We start from the raw sequence: 20,925 nt of genomic DNA on the forward strand, positions 1-20,925 counted from the left end.
CTGGGCCATGGAAGCTCACTCAACCCACCTCACAGGATTGTTGTTGTTGTTAAGATAAAATGGAGGAGGAGGAGAATTATGTACACCGCCTTGGGTTCTTTCAGGAGGAAAAAAGGTGGGATATAATGTAATAAATAAATAAATAAATAAGGTGATTTACAACAGTGACCTTGTTCTTGGCTCTCGCAACAACACAATCCAGTGGGTTCCCAGTTTTACATAAGGGGAAACTGAGTCACTATGTAGTCTAGGGGCTGAGCTGGTGTTTGACTCCCAAATCTCAGCCTATCACTGCAGCCGCTATGGTTTTAGGCAGCGTTGAGCAGGAAAAACAGATCAGGAGCATTTGAACTCCTTAGTCCTCGTAACACAGCTTCTCAGTCTGTGGAAACCCATATCTTGGAGTGGCATAAGAGCACCATCTCCAATGTAGCACCCTCCAGATGTGCTGGACTTCAACTCCCAACAGCCCCAGCCAGCATGTCCAATGGTGAGGGTTGATGGGAGTTGTAGTCCCAAATATCTGGAGGGCATCAGATTGGGGAAAGGCTGAACCTGGGGCTCCTGATGGTAGTTCCTTTCTCCCCTTCCAGCCGAGACCTTGGTAGCATGTGGTGTGGCTGTCCCTTTATTGACCCATAATCTCCATTAGACTGGAGAAGAAGAAACTGTGGAGAGCTGTTGCTTTGTTCTTAGAAACACCAGAAACTGCTGTATATCAAGTCAGACCATCTGTCCATCTAGTTAAAAATTCTGCATGGCAGCAGCTCTTCAAGGTTTCAGACAGCCTACCCTACCTGGAGATGCTAAAGCTTGAACCTGGGGCTTTCTGCATGAAAAACATGTCCTATGTCACTGAGCTCCAATCCTTCCCTTGTTGGTGTGTTATGTGAGGAGGCATTCCTGTTCCATTTGTCTTTTAATGCCAGCATGGGATTTGCTTGTCGAGCTCACTGGTCCTTGAACGTTGTGGCAGGCTGTGTCCACACTACACAAAGATGGTTGCATATTTACCCAGATTGAAGCCAGTGTAAAAGTTCATCCCCCGGCCCAGAGTAACACTGCCAGAAAATCAAAGTTAGGGACTAAGGATCAGCCCCCAAACCTGTTTTCTGTGTCCTAGAGTATGGGCAATATGGTTCCACTTAACATGTACAGAGTGCTTTTCTTTTAAAAACTGAGAAAACTCCACCAGTCCTAACACATCTGAGGCAATGCATGTGAAGTGCATTGAGAATAGAAACCTTGCTATCCAAACACTAAATTTTAAGTAGCACAATTAGAGCTGCTAGGGTGGCTTGGGTACTGGAGAATTTAACAATTTAGAGGGGTTGGCATGTTAGGAGGCCCCAAGACTTCATGTTTGCTACAACACAGACTAACTTATGTCTATAATGGCATAAGCTTTTGTGGATTGGAGTCCACTTCATCAGATGTCATAATAAATTTGTTTGTCTTTTAAGGTGTGTCGCAAGGCTTTGTTGTTGTTTGAAGGATTTAGGAATTTCTTTGAATCTGTTCATCTGTGCCAGCATTTGGTTCCTAGCAGAAGCCAGCCCATATATCTTGAGGAAGTTCATAGGAGCACAAAGTTGGTAGTCTTTTTCCTCTGTTTGTTGCCCAGTTTGTTGCCCAGTTGTTTGCGGAGTTATGCTGCCTTTGTACGTGGAGCTTCATGTTAGCTATCTTGGATAATAGTAACTGTGGCACATCCAAATGCTCCACAGACGAAGGGTATCTGGCACCTGTCCTACCTTGCAGGGTTGGAGGTGCAGACATACCGGTGTGACACAGTCATCTTACATGAGCTAGTTCATTCTTTTCTCTAAAGCCATCTAAACTAATGGCCGCTTCCCCGTCTTGTGGAAGCAAACCCATAAGTTAATTATGCGTTGCACTTGTTATCCGCCACTTTAGAAATGAGCTGGGGTATCTTGAATTTGATCAGGAACATCGAATTGGTGAGGACAGCACAATAGGAACTCTCCCCACCACCTGACATCAGAATGCACTTATCTGTAACTTTTCAGTATTTTATTTATTTCATTTCTATACCACCCAATAGCCGAACCTCTCTTCCCACATCCTGACTGTGGATATGTTTATTCAGAAGTAAGTTCCACCTGGTTCAATGGGACTTATTCCCAAGTAAACCTGCATAATACAGCCCATGTGTTCCCATCCCCCACATTCGATGCAAGCTTCCTGTGTAATCAGCCTTCTTGTTAACCTAAATGCTTAGGATGTCCTTGTCAGACCACTTGGATAAATGGGGTTTTGCCCTGTTCATAGAGCTTGACCTCAAACACGCTCCTCCTGTGATCATATGTGATCATATGCAATGGGTAGTTTTGTGCTGGAATATTGTCAATATAGGCCAGAGGTGTGGGGACACCTCAGGACTGCCAGTTTCCTAGATAGCTATGCCCCCTTTCCCCTGATTGCCAATAATTTGGCAGTTTCCCAACTCTCACACATTTTGCCCCTATTGTAACAGGCTGAAATGCCTCTCCTGAGGCTTAGTTACTGTCTGGCCGAAAAAGCTTTAAGCTAAAATATGCTGGTATTTTTGGTTTATTGGCCCCACTCCTTTTTCCTTTCAGCTCTGCCCACCACTGGAATGTGGCCGACAAGAGCTCTGAAACTTATTTTGGCCCTTGGACTTAAAGAGGTTTCCCACCCCTGATATAGGCAGTCACATACAAATAATAGTCTAGTACGTTTTATGCCTTGGTGTGGCTGTATATCTTCCATCTTCTCATAGATGCACATTTTTTCCTCTCCATTAGTAGAGAGATTTTAGTCATGCTGCTGGGGGAGAATGGCAAACGTTTGATCAGGGGCAAAAAAGTAGGATTTAGAAAAAGAAATGCACCATTTATAGGAAATTTGAGTGGGTTTCAGTAATACTGGCAATCTTCTTGTTCTTGGTCTGTCAGTATAAAGCCAAAGAAATCTGGGGGTGGTGGTGGTAGAATTGAGCTCTGTTCCTGCTTTGTTAGAAATGCTTAAATTTTAAGTAGCCTGAATTACTAGTGAGTAATTCCAATTGAACTCAGTGGGGCTTGCCTCTGATTAAACATTCATAGGATTGCACTGCATATCCCATTGAACTCAGCAGAAAGGAGTTAAGCATATGCTTAGCAGTACACTCCTTTGCATGTTTACTTGGAAATATATCCCATTGTGTTCCTAGTAAGTGTGTGTTAGGATTGCAACCTAACAGCGCAATCCTATGTATGTCTATTCAGAAGTAAGCCCCATTGCATTCAATGAAACTTACTCTCAGATAAGTGTGTATAGGATTGCAGTCCAAGTGTCCCACTGAAATTAATGGAACTAAGCTGCTTTGTTTTGGCTGGAATGGGCCTATTGTGTTTGTGTGTGTTTTAAAAATACATCAAATTACTCTTATGGACCAAATATGGTCAGGAAGTACTGTTGTGAAATATCCTTCCAGATGCTGAATGGAGATACATCAGTGATTTTGGGATGAGATTTTGGTAGGTGCTACAAGATAAAATTAAATCCATGGGAGGAAAGGGTAGGCACATTCACTTAACTTAATGCATAGAAATCCAGTTATCGTAGCGTTGAAGAGCTGTTGAAATTGAAATTCATGCAACAACAGCAAAAAATTGAGTTTGGTGTAGATTTTAAAAGCATCGGATGTCTGTTGGATCCTATTATCACTGTCATCGCTTTGGCTAATGCTACCATGATTTCATCCTTAGACTTCTATTCACTTAAGGAGTTTTATTGGAATTTGGATCAAGGGCATGCAGAAGGCTTTTTTGAGTCTTAATGTATGATTGATAATTGTCCATTTTGAGCTTTTCACTAGACTATTTTGGAAGGTTAGTCATTAGTAGCACCTATTGTGAAATGGATAGTCTACCAACAATATTGATTGATTTCATTTCCATACCACCCATTAGCTAAAGCGTTCTGGGTGGCTTACAAGGATGCTGATCTAAGTTTTTAAAATCTTGCCAGGATTAAGTACTTAAGGAGTTGATCTTTTCAGGTGATTTTGCTTTATGCACTGGGTAATATTTATCTCGTTGCAGTTTTGTTCATCATTTTGTTCACTCTACACATTTGTCACTTGATGACCAAAAATATCAGATGACTGACCTGTTTGAATGCACCATAAACTGACAGATGAAACATCCATATATCGCCTTGAACATAATGCTTTTCAGTGGGGCCAGTTCACATTCGGATCCCAGCCATCGGGGGTCAAGTAATCAAGTGAAGCACATAGACGTGTGAACAAATTATTTGTGGAGGAAGTTAGTACTAAACAAGGGAGATGTGGCCTATGTTTGGTAGATGCTAGAAACCATTCGCTGAGTTTCAAATATTTGTTCTTGTGTGCTCAAGTGGCTAAAACATTTGCTCACTTTATAAGGCAGACCTTGCCACCTTATAGAGGTCCCATGCTGTTGGGTGCAAAGCCATGCCAAACTGGTGGGCTCCTGTTCCAGCAGAGAAAGACCTTAGTTGTTATTTGTTTTTATACAGCGCCATCATGGATGCGGCACTTTACAAAGTATTTATTTTTTTCTACCCCACCTTTGTTCTGTGATGGAACTCAAGGTGCCATACATACTGACCTGACCCAGTCCTTCCTAGTTTGAGCCAACTAGTATCGAGTATCTTAAGACCATGTTCTGGGACCACTGAGCTTACATTCTAACTTTCACCAGCAATACGGTTAATGTACAACTGAGAGAAGGGAGTAATAAGAGAAGCAGGAAGGCTTGGTTAGGGCTTTAGCCAACATGTTGACAATAAACAAAAATGGAAAGTGCTAAGGAGCCTTCTGTTCTCTCTCTCTCTCCCCGCTCTTTCTTCAAATGTCTGTTTCATCTATTATAGAATCAAAGAATCATAGAATAGTAGGGTTGGAAGGGGCATATAAGACCAACGAGTCCAACCCCCTGCTCAGTGCAAGAATCCAAGTCAGAGCATCCCTGACAGATGGCTGTCCAGCTTCATCTTGAATGCCTCCAGTGTGGAAGAGCCCACCACCTCCCTAGGTCATTGGTTCCATTGTCATATTGCTCTAACAGTCAGGACAGTTTTCCTGATGTTCAGCTGGAATCTGGCTTCCTGTAACTTGAGCCCGTTATTCGATGTCCTGCACTCTGGGATGATCGGGAAGAGATCTTGGCCTTCCTCTCTGTGACAACCTTTCATGCCTTTCCTAATCTTCATGGTCCACTAAGAACATGGTCCACAACCTTTTTAGACTGATGTACTGGGATATCAACTGAATTCACCCTGTTGAGTCCCATGAGATGCTGGCTGCAATCTGATGCATACTTACTTGGGAATGAGTCCCACAGAACTTTGTAGGGTTTACTTCTGAGTTGCATAGTTGCTTAAATATTTTGTCTTCCAGCACTGGGGACTAGGCAACTCAGCTGACCGAAAACTGAGCACAACCAACCTAGCACATACAAAACATGTAAAGAAACGTTCTCCATGTTAAATCTTAAGACTCTCCAACACAAAGGAAACTTCTGAAGAGCTCTTGTGTATTCTAATGAGAAGTCATTGTAGAAATATTTTTAAAAGGCAGGGAAAGGTAGTGATGGTGCTAATTCCACAGGAGACCTCCTAGGAAAAAAAGGCTACACGAGTCTGAATGCTGAAAAGCATGAAGGCCTGGAATTAGGCTATCATTTAGAAAGCGTTACTAATCCAAAGTTACAGCAGCAATTCTGTGATTTGCTGGGGTCCCACGTGCAGTGCCAGAATTAAAAAGTGTGGATTTTCCTGAAATGGGGCTCAACTGTAGTACATAGTTTTGGGAAGATAAGAGTGAATTGTTTTGATATTTAACACTGTAGTAGAAAAATTAAGGAATGATGGTGCCATTAAACATCCAATTTTGTTCTTTCCAAACCCCCTGAAATAGTGTTCTGGACATCACCTCAGAAAATGAGACAGAACTCAGAAACTAAACAGGATGGGAGTGATGACTTCCTCTCTCTGATAATTTTGCTGGTACAGGGTCTGTAATATAGTTCAGTGGGGTATTATTATTATTTGAATATAATGGTGTCTGGGTAGACGTAGAGCCTGTGTACATATTGGGCACCATCCAGAGAAAAGTGAATTACAGCTAAGCATTTTTGAAAGCAATGAGAAGGTTTTCAAACTCAGTTGTGATTAGGACTGTTCTAAATATTCTCCAGTTTTGAAATTTGTGTCAAAATTAGTACACTTGGACCTGGTTCACACAAAACAGCAACCCAGAGTACAGGTTGAATTGTGGGTTGTTGTTGAATCGTGGGTTGTCATTATGTGCAAATCGTTCACTATGGTTTAACTATGGTTGTTAACCACGAACAACCTAGAATTCACAACCCAACAAGAAGCCATGGCTTCTCTTTCTGGATTATTTGTTATTAACAACCCATAGTTAAACCATAGTACAGGGTTCATACATAATGACAATCCACAATTCAGTGACAACCCATATTCAACCCATACTCTCGGTTGTTGTTATATGAGAACCACACCTTGATGTGACCAAACAGAACGGAATACTTGTGGAATATCTGTATTGTTGTATTGTGTACTTGCAGAATATCTGTTTATGGGTGTCGGTGTCAGAGTAACATTACAACTTGACAGCATTGACAAAATCATGTTGGTTTCCACTACCAGTTGGGTTAAATAGCAGAGCGGGCAAACAATGCTGAGATAGCAACGGGGGCAAAGAAAACACAAACCACAAGTATGTGTTTTAAAATAGCTGAAAACAGTGGGGCAACAGTCTTGATGTAGGCATGTAGGGATGTCGGAGGAATCTGCAATGGAACCAAATAAGTTTGGATTTTTATGAATCCAACCCGTGGATTCCCCAGCAGACCAGCTTTTCCTCTCTCAGGTGGATTCCAGGGACTCGCAGACCATTTTCTGACCTTCAGGAATTTTGCACAAATCTTGTTATAGAAAAAATACGCAAAATAAAAAAACCTGGCTGAAAATGTGCATTTCCCCTATGGGCTAAAGCATGAAAATGCGCATGCGTGGAATTACACATTTTATGGGAATTTGCGCACTTTTAGACATGTGGATTTGCACAAATTCAGAAACTAACCCCCCCCCAATTCTGTCAATGGGTGGAGGATGGAACAAAAGGTGCCTGACAACCTACAAAACATGGAACAGATACTATACAATCCATACATCCCTACTGGCATGTATGCCACCCTGATCTCCTTTGATGTAGGGTGGAATAAAAACAGAATATTGTACCACACTATTAAAAATAATAATAAGCCCAACATTGAGCACACCTTTCTCTCTCTATCTCTTTTTGGGGATAGGATCCAGCATCTTGAATAGCACCTTTAGACTCGTGGCTGGTTGTAAGTAAAACCCAAAATGGAATCTGTGCCCCACCGAAATCTGATCCACCAGCCTCCCCTGACTCCCAAGTAAATGTGTTTAGCATCAGGGTAGCAGAAGCAAACACCATTTTATTTCTGTAGTCATGATTTCTGTAGTCATGAATTTGTTGTTGCTGTTCATTCGTTTAGTCGCTTCTGACTCTTCGTGACTTCATGGACTAGCCCACGCCAGAGCTTCCTGTCAGTCAAAACTGCCCATACTCCAAATGTCCCTTTTCTTTTAATCAGGGTTGGCAAACAGTTTTGTTTTGCTTCTTTGCTTGAACATATCAGGAACGTAGAAGCAATTGTGGAGCAATGAATGGCAGCAGGGTGGGGAGGAGCGTCCGTCGTGAGCTTCACAATGGAAGCAATACTTATGGCTATCTAAAGCAGCCCCTTCATAAGGCCGCCAAGGCCAGGGCCCAAAATTATCTAGCTGCACCACTGCATCTTTGTAGAAAGGTAAAAGCCACCATCTCAGATGAACTTGTGTGCCAGCTTATCTCACCTGATGCTCACTGGTTTCATTTCTTTAGAGCAGGAAACACAGTAATTGCTATGTTGATCTTGCTTTGGTTTAGTTGGGGGCATGTGGGTGTCAGCAGCTCAGGGAACAGGACACAGAGAGAGATTTTTGACAAAGTCTTGGTCAGTTGGTCTCTTAGGAACAGAGGCTGCTGTTCCTATAGAAGAGACGTTCCTTTCACTTTGGACTGGCTTAAGCACCACTTTAAGTGGTCTCCCTGCATTCACATTCCGACTCCTTCAAGCCATTGAGACTGCAGCCATTTGAAAAGAAGGCCCTGCCTTCAATGGTAGGACCTTGGGCCATTCTAATTGGTTTTGGTTCAAGGGGCTACTGGATTTGTGAAAAGCCCAAAGGCAACTTTCCCACGCCAGGTCTCAGTTCTTCAAGGGGGGCCGGGAGAGAGAAAGGATGGAGGAGGCTGGTGAAAAGGTTGGGGAAGGAATACCCAGGAAAAATATGGTTTCATGAAGCGTTCCCCAACCTGGGGCCCTCCAGATGTGTTGTGCTGTAACTCCCATAATGGTTATGCTGACTGGGAATGATGGGAGTTGTAGACCCACACATCTGGAAGGCACCTGACTGGGGAAGACTGGTTTAGAAATCTATTTATTTTAAATGATTTTTAGGCCACCTGTAAGAGTCAAATCCTCCCAACAGACTCTGGGATGGTCAGAAGCCCTATATAGGGTGGGTTTGCACTTTTAATACATTAACCCATTGATTACATTTTTATCCTGCCCTTCCTCCATGAGCTTGATGCTGCAGATGTAGTTCTCTTCTTGCCCCACACTTTTGTTATCCTTACAACAAACCTGTGAGGTAGGCTACACCAGAACATAGTCACTAGCCTGAGAAGCCCCAGTGAGTTTCATGGCTGGATTTGAACCTGGGTCTCCGAGATGCTTTAAGCACCATGCTGAACCACAGCAGTTACAGCTGATTACACTCTTGTAATAAATGTTCCATGGGAACAACTATATTTCTGCCCATTCATCATGAAATTATTCCTGAAGTAACTACTCCCCATCTACAGTGATCTGTCTATCTTTCCTTATTCTTTGTAGGATGGCCACTTAGGCCCTGCCAAAAAAGGAGGACATGCAGCACCCCAAAAAAGATCAGAACAGGACAATTATTTGCATAACACTTGCATATGCTAACTTAGATGTATAGATGCAGATTTAGAAATAATTACTATCCTTCGAATAGAGATACAACACATTTGACGAACAGAAATACAAAACATCTGACCAAGCCTGGGACCAGGTGAATTGTATGCCTGCTCAATCTACTATCTAGGTGCAGTTGATGGGCAACTTCAGGCCCTTTTGCTTGCTTCCTTCTGATGATCCTTTATCTTCAAAAAGGCTATGGGCTGGGTAGCCCTTCAAACAGAGGGCACCTTCACATAGAGGACTGTCCTCTGACAGCCACTGTTCTCTGTAAAGTAGGACACATGGCCACCTGCAGTATATTGAGGTCTCATATTCCTTTGAGGACCAACTTATACATGCACCAGAACAAGCGATACAGCTTTTCTGGGCCTGTACCACTTTGGATTGGTAATCTGGGGCAGTGAATCAACAATCCCACAGCAAAACAGAACATACATACCATTTGTCATGGCAAAGGCTAATCTTTCTTCCTTATGTGTTCATTTTCTATGTACAATGTGGTGTCCAGAGGGTGTCTTTTTTCCCTATGGGGGAAATACTTGCTAATGTGATTCCCCAGCTGTAGCCTGAAATTTAGGAAAACCTTTACGAAATCTATAAACTGGCTTAAAAAAAAAAAAGGCTAGCCATTTGTTTTTGGCTGAGTTTGGGGAATATGGGCTGGGGAGCAGAGACGGATCTGTGCTTATGGGTGAACTGGTCATCTGAACGATTAATCCAGAGCAATGATTATTGTTGTGTGATGCTCCCCTGCTCTACTCTAGTGCCTTGATTCTCAAGTCTGTAATGAGGTCCAGTCTCCTGATTAAAACTTTGCAAATACTCTGGGGAAGGATTTGTGTATATGTCCATCTGGCTAGAAGGGTGCGGAAGGTAACTGCCTGTTTCTGGCAAGACTTTTATAGCTCTCTTGGTGCATTCCATTTTTTTTGGGGGGGGGTCTTATAGCAAGGCTGTGGTTTTGCCCAAAACTTTGGAGTTTGGGGATTAATATAGTTTTTTTTCTGCGGATTCACTCAGGTGTAATTGAGAGGGAGGGTAAAGCATGTGTTCTTCATGGAGAACAGGGGTGGGGAGCCTTTTTTCTCTCAGAGTGATCCATCAGGGATGCAGGCTAGCAGTGGGTGGAGCCAAAGCCAGTGGTGGGCAGAGCCAGAGCCAAAATTGGGTAGGACCACCCCTCTCTCCCTCCCCCTTTCGTGCACTCTCCCTCCCCCTTTCGCGCACTCTCCCTCCCCCTTTCGCGCACTCTCCCTCCCCCTTTCGCACTCTCTCCCTCCCCCTTTCGCGCACTCTCCCTCCCCCTTTCGCGCACTCTCCCTCTTTCTGCCACCCTCATTTGTGCGCTCTCTGCCACCCCCTTTGTGTGCTCTCTCCCTCTTTCTTCCACCCCCTTTTGTTCTCTTGCTCTCTCTTCCTGCCACCCCCTTTCAGATGCTTTCTCTCTCTGTCTTTTTGCCACCCCCTTCACTGTCCGACAGTCTCTGTCTGCCACCCCCTTTCACTGCCTCTGCCTTTCTCTTTCTGCCCAGTGGGTTTGCTAGGGGAGGTACAGATCATGCTTGCCAGACCTTTGAACCAATTGCTTGCAGAGGGCTTTTGAAATCAGATTGAGGGGTACAGGTTGCCCACCCCTGAAGCAGAAGATCCCAGGTTCAATCCTTGGTGTATCAAGCTGAAAGATTCTTGGGTATAAGGATAGGAAAATGCCGCTGTCAGAGTCTGTGGAAAGTTTATGCAGTCAGACAGTATTGGGCTAAAATTGGACCAATGGTCTGTCTTGGTTTGATGCATCTTCATATACTGATCAGTAGGCATGTGTTCTTACTGATGTTTTTGGTAAGCATTTGAACTTGTACAGAAGAATACAATGAAATACTTAACATTTGTTTTCTTTAGCAATCATCCTTGCACAGGGATGGTACGGCAGGTGTGATTTAGCTTGGGTGGGGAAAGATTCTGGGTCGCACATTGTGTGAGCCATTATTCAGGCGAAGTTGTCTTTTGCAGTATTTGTCTATTTCCACCCTACGTGACCTAGGGCTGCAATCTTATACACACTTACCTGGGAATAAGCCCAACTGAATTTAGTGGGACTTATTTCTGGGTAGAGACTATAGGATAATGCTATAATTTCCCAAAGCAGCTTATATTAAAAGAAACAGTTAAATAAAATAGAACGTTAAAAATAGAATAAACCACCAAAAACATACAGCATCATTAGGTTTTTTTAGCAGAACATAGTAAAAACAGCAGAACTGTTCCTAAGACACCTTTCAGAAAAATAAATATGTTTTCAAACAACCTTTAAAAATGGGAAAGGAGAGAGACCTTGTCAGACCTCCCCAGGAAGAGTTTTCCACATATGTGGTGCCAGCACTAAGAAGTTCCTATCCCTGGTATCCTGACAATCTGATGCTGATCTTAGGGTGCAATCCTATGCATGTTTAGACAGAAAAAGTCCTACAACTCCCAGCATGCTGACTGGGGAATGCTAGGAGTCGTAGGACTTTTTTCTGTCTAAACATTCGTAGGATTGCACCCTTAAAGCATTAAGGGTGCAATCCTATGGGGATAAGCGGTTGTCTCCAAAGTCAGAGGTGACCACCTATCCAATGCAGGGCAGGGGAAGTATGGAAGGGATCGTCCCCTCCGCAGTTCAGCCACCCTGCATTTGCAGCTAGACAGCCGATTTTGGCTGTCTAGCCGCAGGAAGGTGGAGCGGGGAAGGCGGCTGCCGGACGGCACATAGGAAGTGTCGTACTGGCATTTCCGCCTTCCATGGCCTGGAATGCCCCCTGGAATGCCCTGTTTTCACTGCTCCATGCTCCTCTTCTGAGTGTGGGGCTGTTCCAAGCTGCCTGTGAGGCAGCATGGGAGGGGGGGAAGGTTGGTTCTCAGGGAACCGACCTCGGAGCCTGCACTCTGAGGTCAGTTCCCAGAAACCGACATATCCTATGGCCATCTAGCTGCTGACTAGCAGCCATAGGATTGCTCCCGGTCCATGTATTTGCATATGTAGAACTACTGTTGTGCACCCATTTTTCTGGTAACCCTTTACCCTTAAAAAAAAAAATGTTTAAGCGAGCAGCTGCACAGAGTTGGCTTACTTGTGCTGAATATTTCTGAACCTTAGTTTGCTGAACTTTCTCCTCCCATTTTATCAAAAATATAATAAACAATGATGTGTGGTGTCATAAGTTTTATGGCATAAAGTAGTTGCTTTTGATTAGCTTTCTTACCATGATTGTCAATTTAAAAAAAACCAACATTTTCATGTTTAAGTTGTTAGCTATAGCTACCCTGTTCACTTTTTTGTACAGGGCTGCCTATTGAAAAGTGTTGCAAATAAGTTATCCCACTTGAGTGGATTTCAATGGGAATTGTTTTAGCGACAAACACAGCTCATGGAATAGAAAAGATGTAGGCATCCATTACTCAGAGTGACAACACTGTACAGATACTTTGTTTTATTTGCTGCTCAAGAAAAAAAAAGTATATAAATATCTCCTCAGGATGTTGGTAGAGCCATGTTTCCAGTTTGTTGAGTACTCCCAGCATTTGGTCACAAGGAACACAGACCGCTCTGCTTGAGTGTTCCGTACTTTGGAAAAATATGATTCTTATTTTAGACGCTACGTGGGCTATGAGCCTTTGTGTATGGGTAATCTGATCATTCTTCTGGGGTTGCTTAACATTTAAAAAAGCTGGTTGTGCAGTATTATATACATTCCGTGTGTGTATGCATTTCAAACTGATACATTACATGGATATTCAAAGCTGGTGAACACTGATGCTTCTGGATTAACCGTTTTTTAATTCTATTTCTTTCTTTAAAAAAATAATTACACTTATCAGCAGAAAATATTTATCTAAAAATATAAATAATTTACATACTTATACATATTCCTCCAAGTAGGCAATTTTAAACAATATCATTTCTATCACCCCCTAACAGAATGTATGGATTCATGGTATCTTGAGCCTCATTATTCCAATACGATATAAACAAACACAATTTTTCTATAAAATTATCCTCCTGTTGTCTCTCTTCTCTAACTTATACTTGCTGGATTTGTCAGCTTAATCATATGGATCATATTCCATAGTTTACCCATTCTCTAAGCAGCTCCCAGATTAATTTTGTGACTGTCCGAAAACTCGGATACACACCTCTGAACGTTGATAGACACCTAAAGGTGATGGTATGTCAGTATTTGCTTGAATACGTCTGAAAAGTGGGGAATTTGTTTTGATATTTGGGGATTCTCAAAATTCATCTGGGTTGATCAACATTCATAGGAATGCCAACAGTCACCACATTTTGGAATATATAGTGTATATGTGGTTATATATTTATATAAAATTAGGGCTGCAAGTGTTAATTGGTTTGTCAATGTGATTAGCTAATACTGTAGTTACAGATTAAAATTTACTTTCTTACCAATTGTTGAAGCTGATGGGAAGCAAAAGTTCTATGGCCCGGCATTGTGGATTCTGCCCAGATGTGCTCTCTGTCTGTTCCTTGGACAAATTTGATGAAATAGGCTTAAATATCACCTTCTCTTCCTTTTTGTATTCAAAGGTGACAGTCTGCTTTTCGAGGTGAAATGATCATCTCTCTCTCTCTCTCTCTCTCTCTCTCTCTCTCTCTCTCGCATCTAGGCTTTGGGGTGATACTGCATAGGGAATATTTTGCATTCTAAAATTCAGTGAAAAACGAAATACCAAACGTTAAAAATCTCCATCCCTTCTAAAGTGCTGTCATTCTTGTGTGTAAATTGTGATGTATCTTGCATCAAGAAGAACAGTTTCCTATTTTGCTGAGGACCCCAAGCAGTGTGTTAGAAGATTGAGGGTTCGAATCCCTTCATGATTGGTTTTGGTTGTCTATAATGGAAACTTGGGATATTTGGGGGAGGGGCTGTAGCTCAGTAGTAGAGCACCTGTTTTGCATGCAGAAGGTCCTAGGTTCAATTCCCAGCATTTCCAGGTAGGGCAGGAAAAACTCCTGCCTGAAACCCTGGAGAGCCGCTGCCAGTCAGTGGCAACAATATTGAGCTAGATGGATGGATGGTTTGACTTGGTATAAGGCAGCTTCCTATGTTTCTATATCTATGCTAGGGATTTGCAATGTGTGGACTTATGGACGGGTGAATCTGTTACAAACTAGGTGGTTAACTGTGGTCAGAGTACACATAAAGGCTCCAGTTGAGAAATTGTCAGGTGCAATAATGCATGTGTAGTCCATGACAGCATATGCATTACTGCACTGGGATCCAGAGTTACTTTTAGGGTCCTCCTAAGGGTTTGGACACACCCAGTGGGATGGATGATGTGTGTGTTTTGAATAGTAGATCCCCATGCCTTATGAAAAATTGTTTTTGAGAGTATCCAGATTTTCAAAAGCAGATCTCTATGAAGCGTGGTGGCCAATGGTTTGAGTAAAGCCAGTTTAAAGCCTCCTGTAGGTACACAGAACTGGTTATGTACAGCGGTGAGAAAAAGTTTGTGAGCCCTAATGATAATTATGGAAATTCCATAGTTCTACCATGGTAGCCTTCGTGAATCAAAACCAGTCCTTTTCTAAATATCCATGAGGGATTATATTAACCAATTCCATGCCTTGCAAAATAAAACAATGTATAAATTAGGCAAACAGTGAGTACTTAAGAGTCAGGGTATGTGCAAAAGTAAGTGAACCCCTGGCTGCAACAGCTCAGTTAAAGGGAATAATTAGAATCAGGTGTTTAAGTAATTAGGTAGATCTTCAGGAATTAGTTTGGGAGGCCCCATCCTGTCAGAAATTTTGTGAGTTTGATCTTCACCATGTGGTTGTGAGGAAACATGCCATGCCATGATCAAAAGACATCTCTGAAGACCTCAGAAAAGCAGTTATTGCTGCTCATCAGTCTAGAAAGGGTTACAAAACCATTTCTAAAGAGTTGAGGCTCCACCAATGCACTGTCAGACAGTCTACAAATGGAGAAGGTTCAAAGCCACAGTTACTCTGCCCAGGAGCAGTTGTCCTACCAAAACCTCTCCAAGAACAATCCAGAGCATCATCTTGAAAGTAAAAAAAGAATCCCAGAGTAACATCCAAGTATCTGCAGGCCACTTGCACCTTGGCTAATGTGAGGGTTAATGACTCAATGATCAGAAAAAGACTGAACAAGAATGGTGTTCATGGGAGGATAGCCAGGAGGAAACCACTGCTCTCTAAAAAGAACATTGCTGCCTGTCTGAAGTTCACTAAAGATCACACAGATGATCCCCAAGACTTCTGAAACAGTGTTCCCTGGACAGACGAGTCAAATGTAACTTTTTGGCCTCAGTGAGAAATGTTATGTTTGGCAAAACATAACATTTTTTATGTTATGTCCTGCTTTGCTGCCTCAGGACCTGAACAGCTTGCTATCATTGACACAACCATGAATTCTTCAGTGTATCAGAAAATTCTAGAGGAGAACGTTAGGCCATCCATCCATGAGGTGAAGCGGAACCAAAAGTGGGTCATGCAACAAGACAATGATTAAATATACAAGAAGATCTACAAGAGATGGCTGCAGAAGAAGAAATTCCATTTTTAGAATGGCCTAGTCAAAGTCCGGATCTAAACCCCATTGAAATGTTGTGGCAGGACCTGAAGCAAACTGTTTGTGCAAGGAAGCCCACAAATGTCACTGAGTTGAAGCAGTTCTGTGCAGAGGAATGGGCCAAAATTCCTCAAAACCAATGTGAGAGACTGACCAACAGTTACAGGAAATGCTTACTTTAAGTCATTGCTGCTCAAGGGGTTGCCACCAGGTACTGAATCCAAAGGTTCACATACTTTTTCACATATGGATGTTGAATATTGAATCAGTTGTGGATAAATAAATGTTGAAAAAGCATCATGTTTGTGTGTCATTTGTTTAATCAGGTTATCTATTATTTATCTAGGATTATGGGGTTAGATTATGACCTAATTACGACAATCCTAAGGGGTTCACAAACTTTTTCTTGCCACTGTACTCTTCAGATCATGGCCAGTGGCTACAGAGGCGCATGATCGTCCATGTTCTTATGTATATTGTACTGCAGTTGTGGTGGTGAAATCTCTAACCCTAATTGGTTGGGCTGGTGCCCTTGAGCCTTCCAGCTCCTCAGGGAACAAAGCTGATGGCAGCAGAATGTTCACAGTCCAGGGGGCCTGTGGGAAGGGATAGCTACTCTGGGCCTGAAATCTTACACAGGTCCTGTGGAAGGAAAAGCTGTGTGGGGAAGTCTGAGGTCAGGAAAAGCTCCTAGATAGAAGATAGGTAACTGGAAATTTGGGGGGCCCAGATAGGGGTTAGATCTACACTAGTGCTTTCTATCAGTACTGAAGGGCAGTGATAACTGTTGGGGCACATTATGCATTCCATATACTGCTTTTCTGGTGTTATTTCCTGCTTTTTCTCCCTTATTATCCAAAATACCCCAACAGATGTCATTGTGCTGTGAGATACAAATGTGCAAGAGGGCTATAGCGTCACTATGATGGGATTGTATTGATATGAGACAAAGTGTAGATCTGGCGAGGGTGGCTGAAGAAAAGGGGTGGCATAAGCCATGGAATGTGAATGGCAAGCTGGAGGAAAGGTTTAGGGGGATTGTGTGCTAAGGAACCAAAGTTTGCCAGGACTTGTCCCTGAGGGGGCTCCTGTGTTTTGAAGATTTGCACAGAAAAGAGAATCCTTCCAGTTATGGCTTCCACCATTCCTGCAGTGTTATCACTTAACAATCTTAAGGAGGTGATGAGGGTAGTGAGCTGGGAAGCTGTATTTTACAAATCAGTTGATTGTTTGGCTGCAGACTTCTAGTGTGGATAGAACTGTATAGCCTATCCAGACCGTGTAGCAGCAATGGGGTCTGTAGTAGACGCCTCACATCCAAATGCACATTGGTTTAGAGCTGTGCAGGGCTGGGGCTGGTATTCCTGGGCCCCTGCCAAGGCCCAGAAGGGGTCCAGCACTGACCACTAGAGCCCCCTGCCCTTGGCATTGTCCTTGCTGCCATTGCTACTTGTTCTGTCCCTCTGGCCCCAAGTGAGAGCACCAACAAGCAATGGGAGCAAATACAGGTGTGGGCAACTTGTGGCCATCTGGATGTCTTGGTTCTACATCGGCCAACAGAGCCGATGGTGAGGGCTGATGGGAGTTGTCGGCCGAAACACCTGGAGGACATAAAGGAGGAGCATAATCTTAAGATGCTGCAAAACATTGTGTTGATGAAAAGCCCTTTCATCAATAAAATAGGCTTTTCATCAATAATATCTTTTACAGCATCCTAAGACTACTCTTCCCCTTGGTGTTCATCTTTGATGCTCACCCACCTTGTGCCTTCAAAACATTTGGAAGGCCACAAGTTGCCCACTCCTATGGTACAAGGAACTGCAGCTGCCACTGCTTGCTCACTGGCTCTCCCTTTCTATGTGGGCGGCGGTGACAGTGATGGGTGAACCCAGAGAGAAAGCAACTGGCCAATTGGAGGTGGAGAGGGACCCACTGAGGGCATCTTGCCCTGTGTCAAACTCCCCCCACCCCCCCAAATAAAATAAAACCTGGAGCTGGCACAGGAGGTGTGGTTCCAAATCCTTGCTGGCACAGGGTGATTTTGTATGGTCCTAACACATGACATATGTATGCATATAATATCTGTACCATTGCTCCTTTGTTGCATTGCATAGAGGAGGAAAAATTCACTGGACCATTGAAAGCATGTTGCTTAATAGAGGAAGAAAACATACTGGCACCACCCTTAATCTGGTGAAAATGCCAGGAAGGCTCCGATTTGCTGAAGGTGAAATACCTTTGCTAACTTGACCAAATGGCGCTGATCTTTTTCTTTTCTTGGGCTCAGCTCTTGTTTCTCCTCTCTTAGCCAGGGTTTGGCTGCTTATGAATGAGTACCCTCAGAATGATTACCCAGATAATTGCAATTGGGGCATATGGCCATGTGAACACATCTGGATTTGTGTGGCAAGTATAAGTGCCCAGTGCATTAGGATATTGTTGCTACAGTTGCATCTTATTAATGGGGGTCTGCTTTGCATACAGTGACAAGAAAATCCCCTTTGTAGTCTCAAGAAAAAATATCCTTTTATTCGCCACTCTACATTTGTTCCCACCACTCCCCCTCACATTGAAGATCTGGTTTTGCTCTTCCTTTCTTTGATTTGAGAGGCACTGAAATGTGTATTCTGTTGTCTGTCTACGGATGGAGAGGCACCCATTTTTAGTAGCAAACTGGACTTTACATCCACTTGAAGGCATGTACAAATTATTTGCTTTTACTCATTCATATATATAGTGTACTGATGCCAATGGATTTGTATTGGCACATAAACATTTCAGTGGTACTGATTCAAAAATCCACTTTTATAAAGTGAAAAGAAATCCATGACACAATCTTTCATGCTCATTTTGACTCTGCAAATCCTTGTGAACTCCTCATTTTTGTCCAGTAGGGCTGTCAACTGCTTTAAATAATTTTCATTTATTTGATCTATCTGGCACTTAACTGATAAAACAGATTTGTTACTGAAATTCAGTGTAGGTGCCTTTTTTCAGATTTTGAGGATTGAGGTAATTTAATAAAAAACATCTTCCGTTCTGCACCATATTTAATATGTCCTTATTATTTCCTCACACAGTAAGACAGTACAACCAAAATAGCCTGAAATATTAAATCAGCATGCCCACTCTTGGCCTTGCTGGTTAGAAATTTGCCCTGATCAGTTAATCAACTTGAGTTTTAGTTGATTGATCTACCAACTTTAAGGCTTGCAGGCCTGATTTCCAGACAGTGTGACCCCTGTGTAAATAGCATTCCCATGTATCCAGATTTCACATGACCGCTGCAATGGGGTGTGTGCTAGCTATCCAGGTAAAGGAGTTTATTCTCTATACAAGTGCCTATGCCCTTGTCCCCATTATATATGCATGAGCATAGAGGTGTGCTCGATGGCACACACCTGCTGAAAAATCAGTTCAATAATTAGACTTGAGCAAGAGGGGCCCGCCTGTGTCTGTGATGCTCTGTCTGTGATGCAGGCAATAAACGTCTGTTCTCACCCTGTATTCTGTTAATGAGAAAGAGACAGGTAAGCGTCACACATCTCAACTTCCTTGCCTTCAGCTACATCAAGGAAACAGTGACAAGTTATTAATGGGAGGTGATGGGCCCAGTGCTAATTAGTGCTCCCCCCTCTCTCTCCCCCTACAACTTTTCCTAACCCTTTGCACTGAGATCTTTATCACAGCCTTTCCCTTAAGCTTTTTGCCCTTTGTTTTCGAGCAGTTCATATAACGCAGATAAGCGGAGGTATTTTTCAAGCGCATCTGAACTGGGTCTCCCAATGCAATCTTGTTCAGAGCTAATCCACACTGAGTTCAACTGAGATTTACCCGTCTGTATAGAGACGTACCCCTATGTAAGTGTGTAACATGATTTCAACTTCCATCTCTCATTAAACCCACCTTGCTGGATCAGACCAAAGATCCATGTACTTCATCGTTCTGTTTCCAGAAGTAGTCAAGTGGGTGTCTCCAGGAAGCTTATAAGCCTATTGTGAAAGCCATGGGAATCCATCTTGTTGGTCCCCAGCATCTGGTATTTGGAGATGGAGCCTCCATAGTAAGAAGCAGCCTTTCATTCATTTTCATTTCTATACCTCCCAATAGCCAAAGCTCTCTGGGCAGTTGACAGAAATTACAACCTAAAAAAATGCAACACAATAAAAACATAACATTAAATCATTAACAATTTAAAGCTGGTAAAAAAAAAAAGTTACAATAAAATATCAGGACCTGATAAAAACACCTGATATTAAAAGCCCCATCATGCCCCATCACGTGCCATCAAATGCCAGGGAGCAGAGGAAAGTCTTAACCTGGCACTGAGAAGATAACAATGTTGACGCCAGGTAGGCCTCAATGGGGAGAACATTCCACAGTAGGAGTGCCTCCACCAAAAAGGCCCTCTTCCTTGTTGCTGCCCTCTGAACCTCCTTCGGAGGAGGCACCTGGATAAGGGCCTCAGATATTGATCCATTAAGTTGATATACCTGCCCTTCCTGAATTTGCTTAATTTATTTTTAAAAAGAAAAAGCTAACTAGTGGCTGACTGTTGCCACTTCTTGTGGTAGCAAATTCCAGGGGTTTAATTCTGTCCTGTACAAGAAGCATTTCCTCTAGTCATTGATTAATGTACTGAAGGGTTTCGCTTCTCATATGAACCTGCCCCGTAGGCTGGGATCCCCTTGGGAAGCTCTGGTATATGTCCCCCTACCAAAAGAGGTTCTGTTGGTGGGAACGTGAGGCAGGGCATGTTCTGTGGCAGCACCCCAGATACGGAATTCCCTCCTAAAGGAGGACAGACCAGCCTTCTCCATGATGGCATTTAGGTGGGCAGTGAAAACATTCTTATTCTGCTTGGCTTTTAATGTTTTTTCCCCTTAATCTATGAATGAAGGTTTTAACTCTGCTCCTCTTGTTTTTAAATCATCAGTCTTAATTTTTGTTGTTTAATGGTATTTTCTTTGCTTTTGTTCAGTTATGAAAACTGCTTTGAGGGCCCTTCTTTTGGCCGAAAGGTGGCATAAAAATGTTTTTATAAATAAAATAATGCCAACCTGTTTTGTTTTCAGAAGGAAATCCCCACCGCAACCCCCGGTTTCTTAACCCATTCTCCCTAAACCGTTCACTTTCTTTCCTCTTTGTGCTTTAGGAATATGTCACTTGCCTGCATTTCATGCCTGGGCTAAGAAGGATGAATTTTAGTT

Source organism: Heloderma suspectum, chromosome 11 (genome assembly GCF_057233095.1).
Source record: "Heloderma suspectum isolate Gila_16-S chromosome 11, 16-S_ref, whole genome shotgun sequence".
NCBI classification, from domain to species: Eukaryota; Metazoa; Chordata; class Lepidosauria; order Squamata; family Helodermatidae; genus Heloderma; species Heloderma suspectum.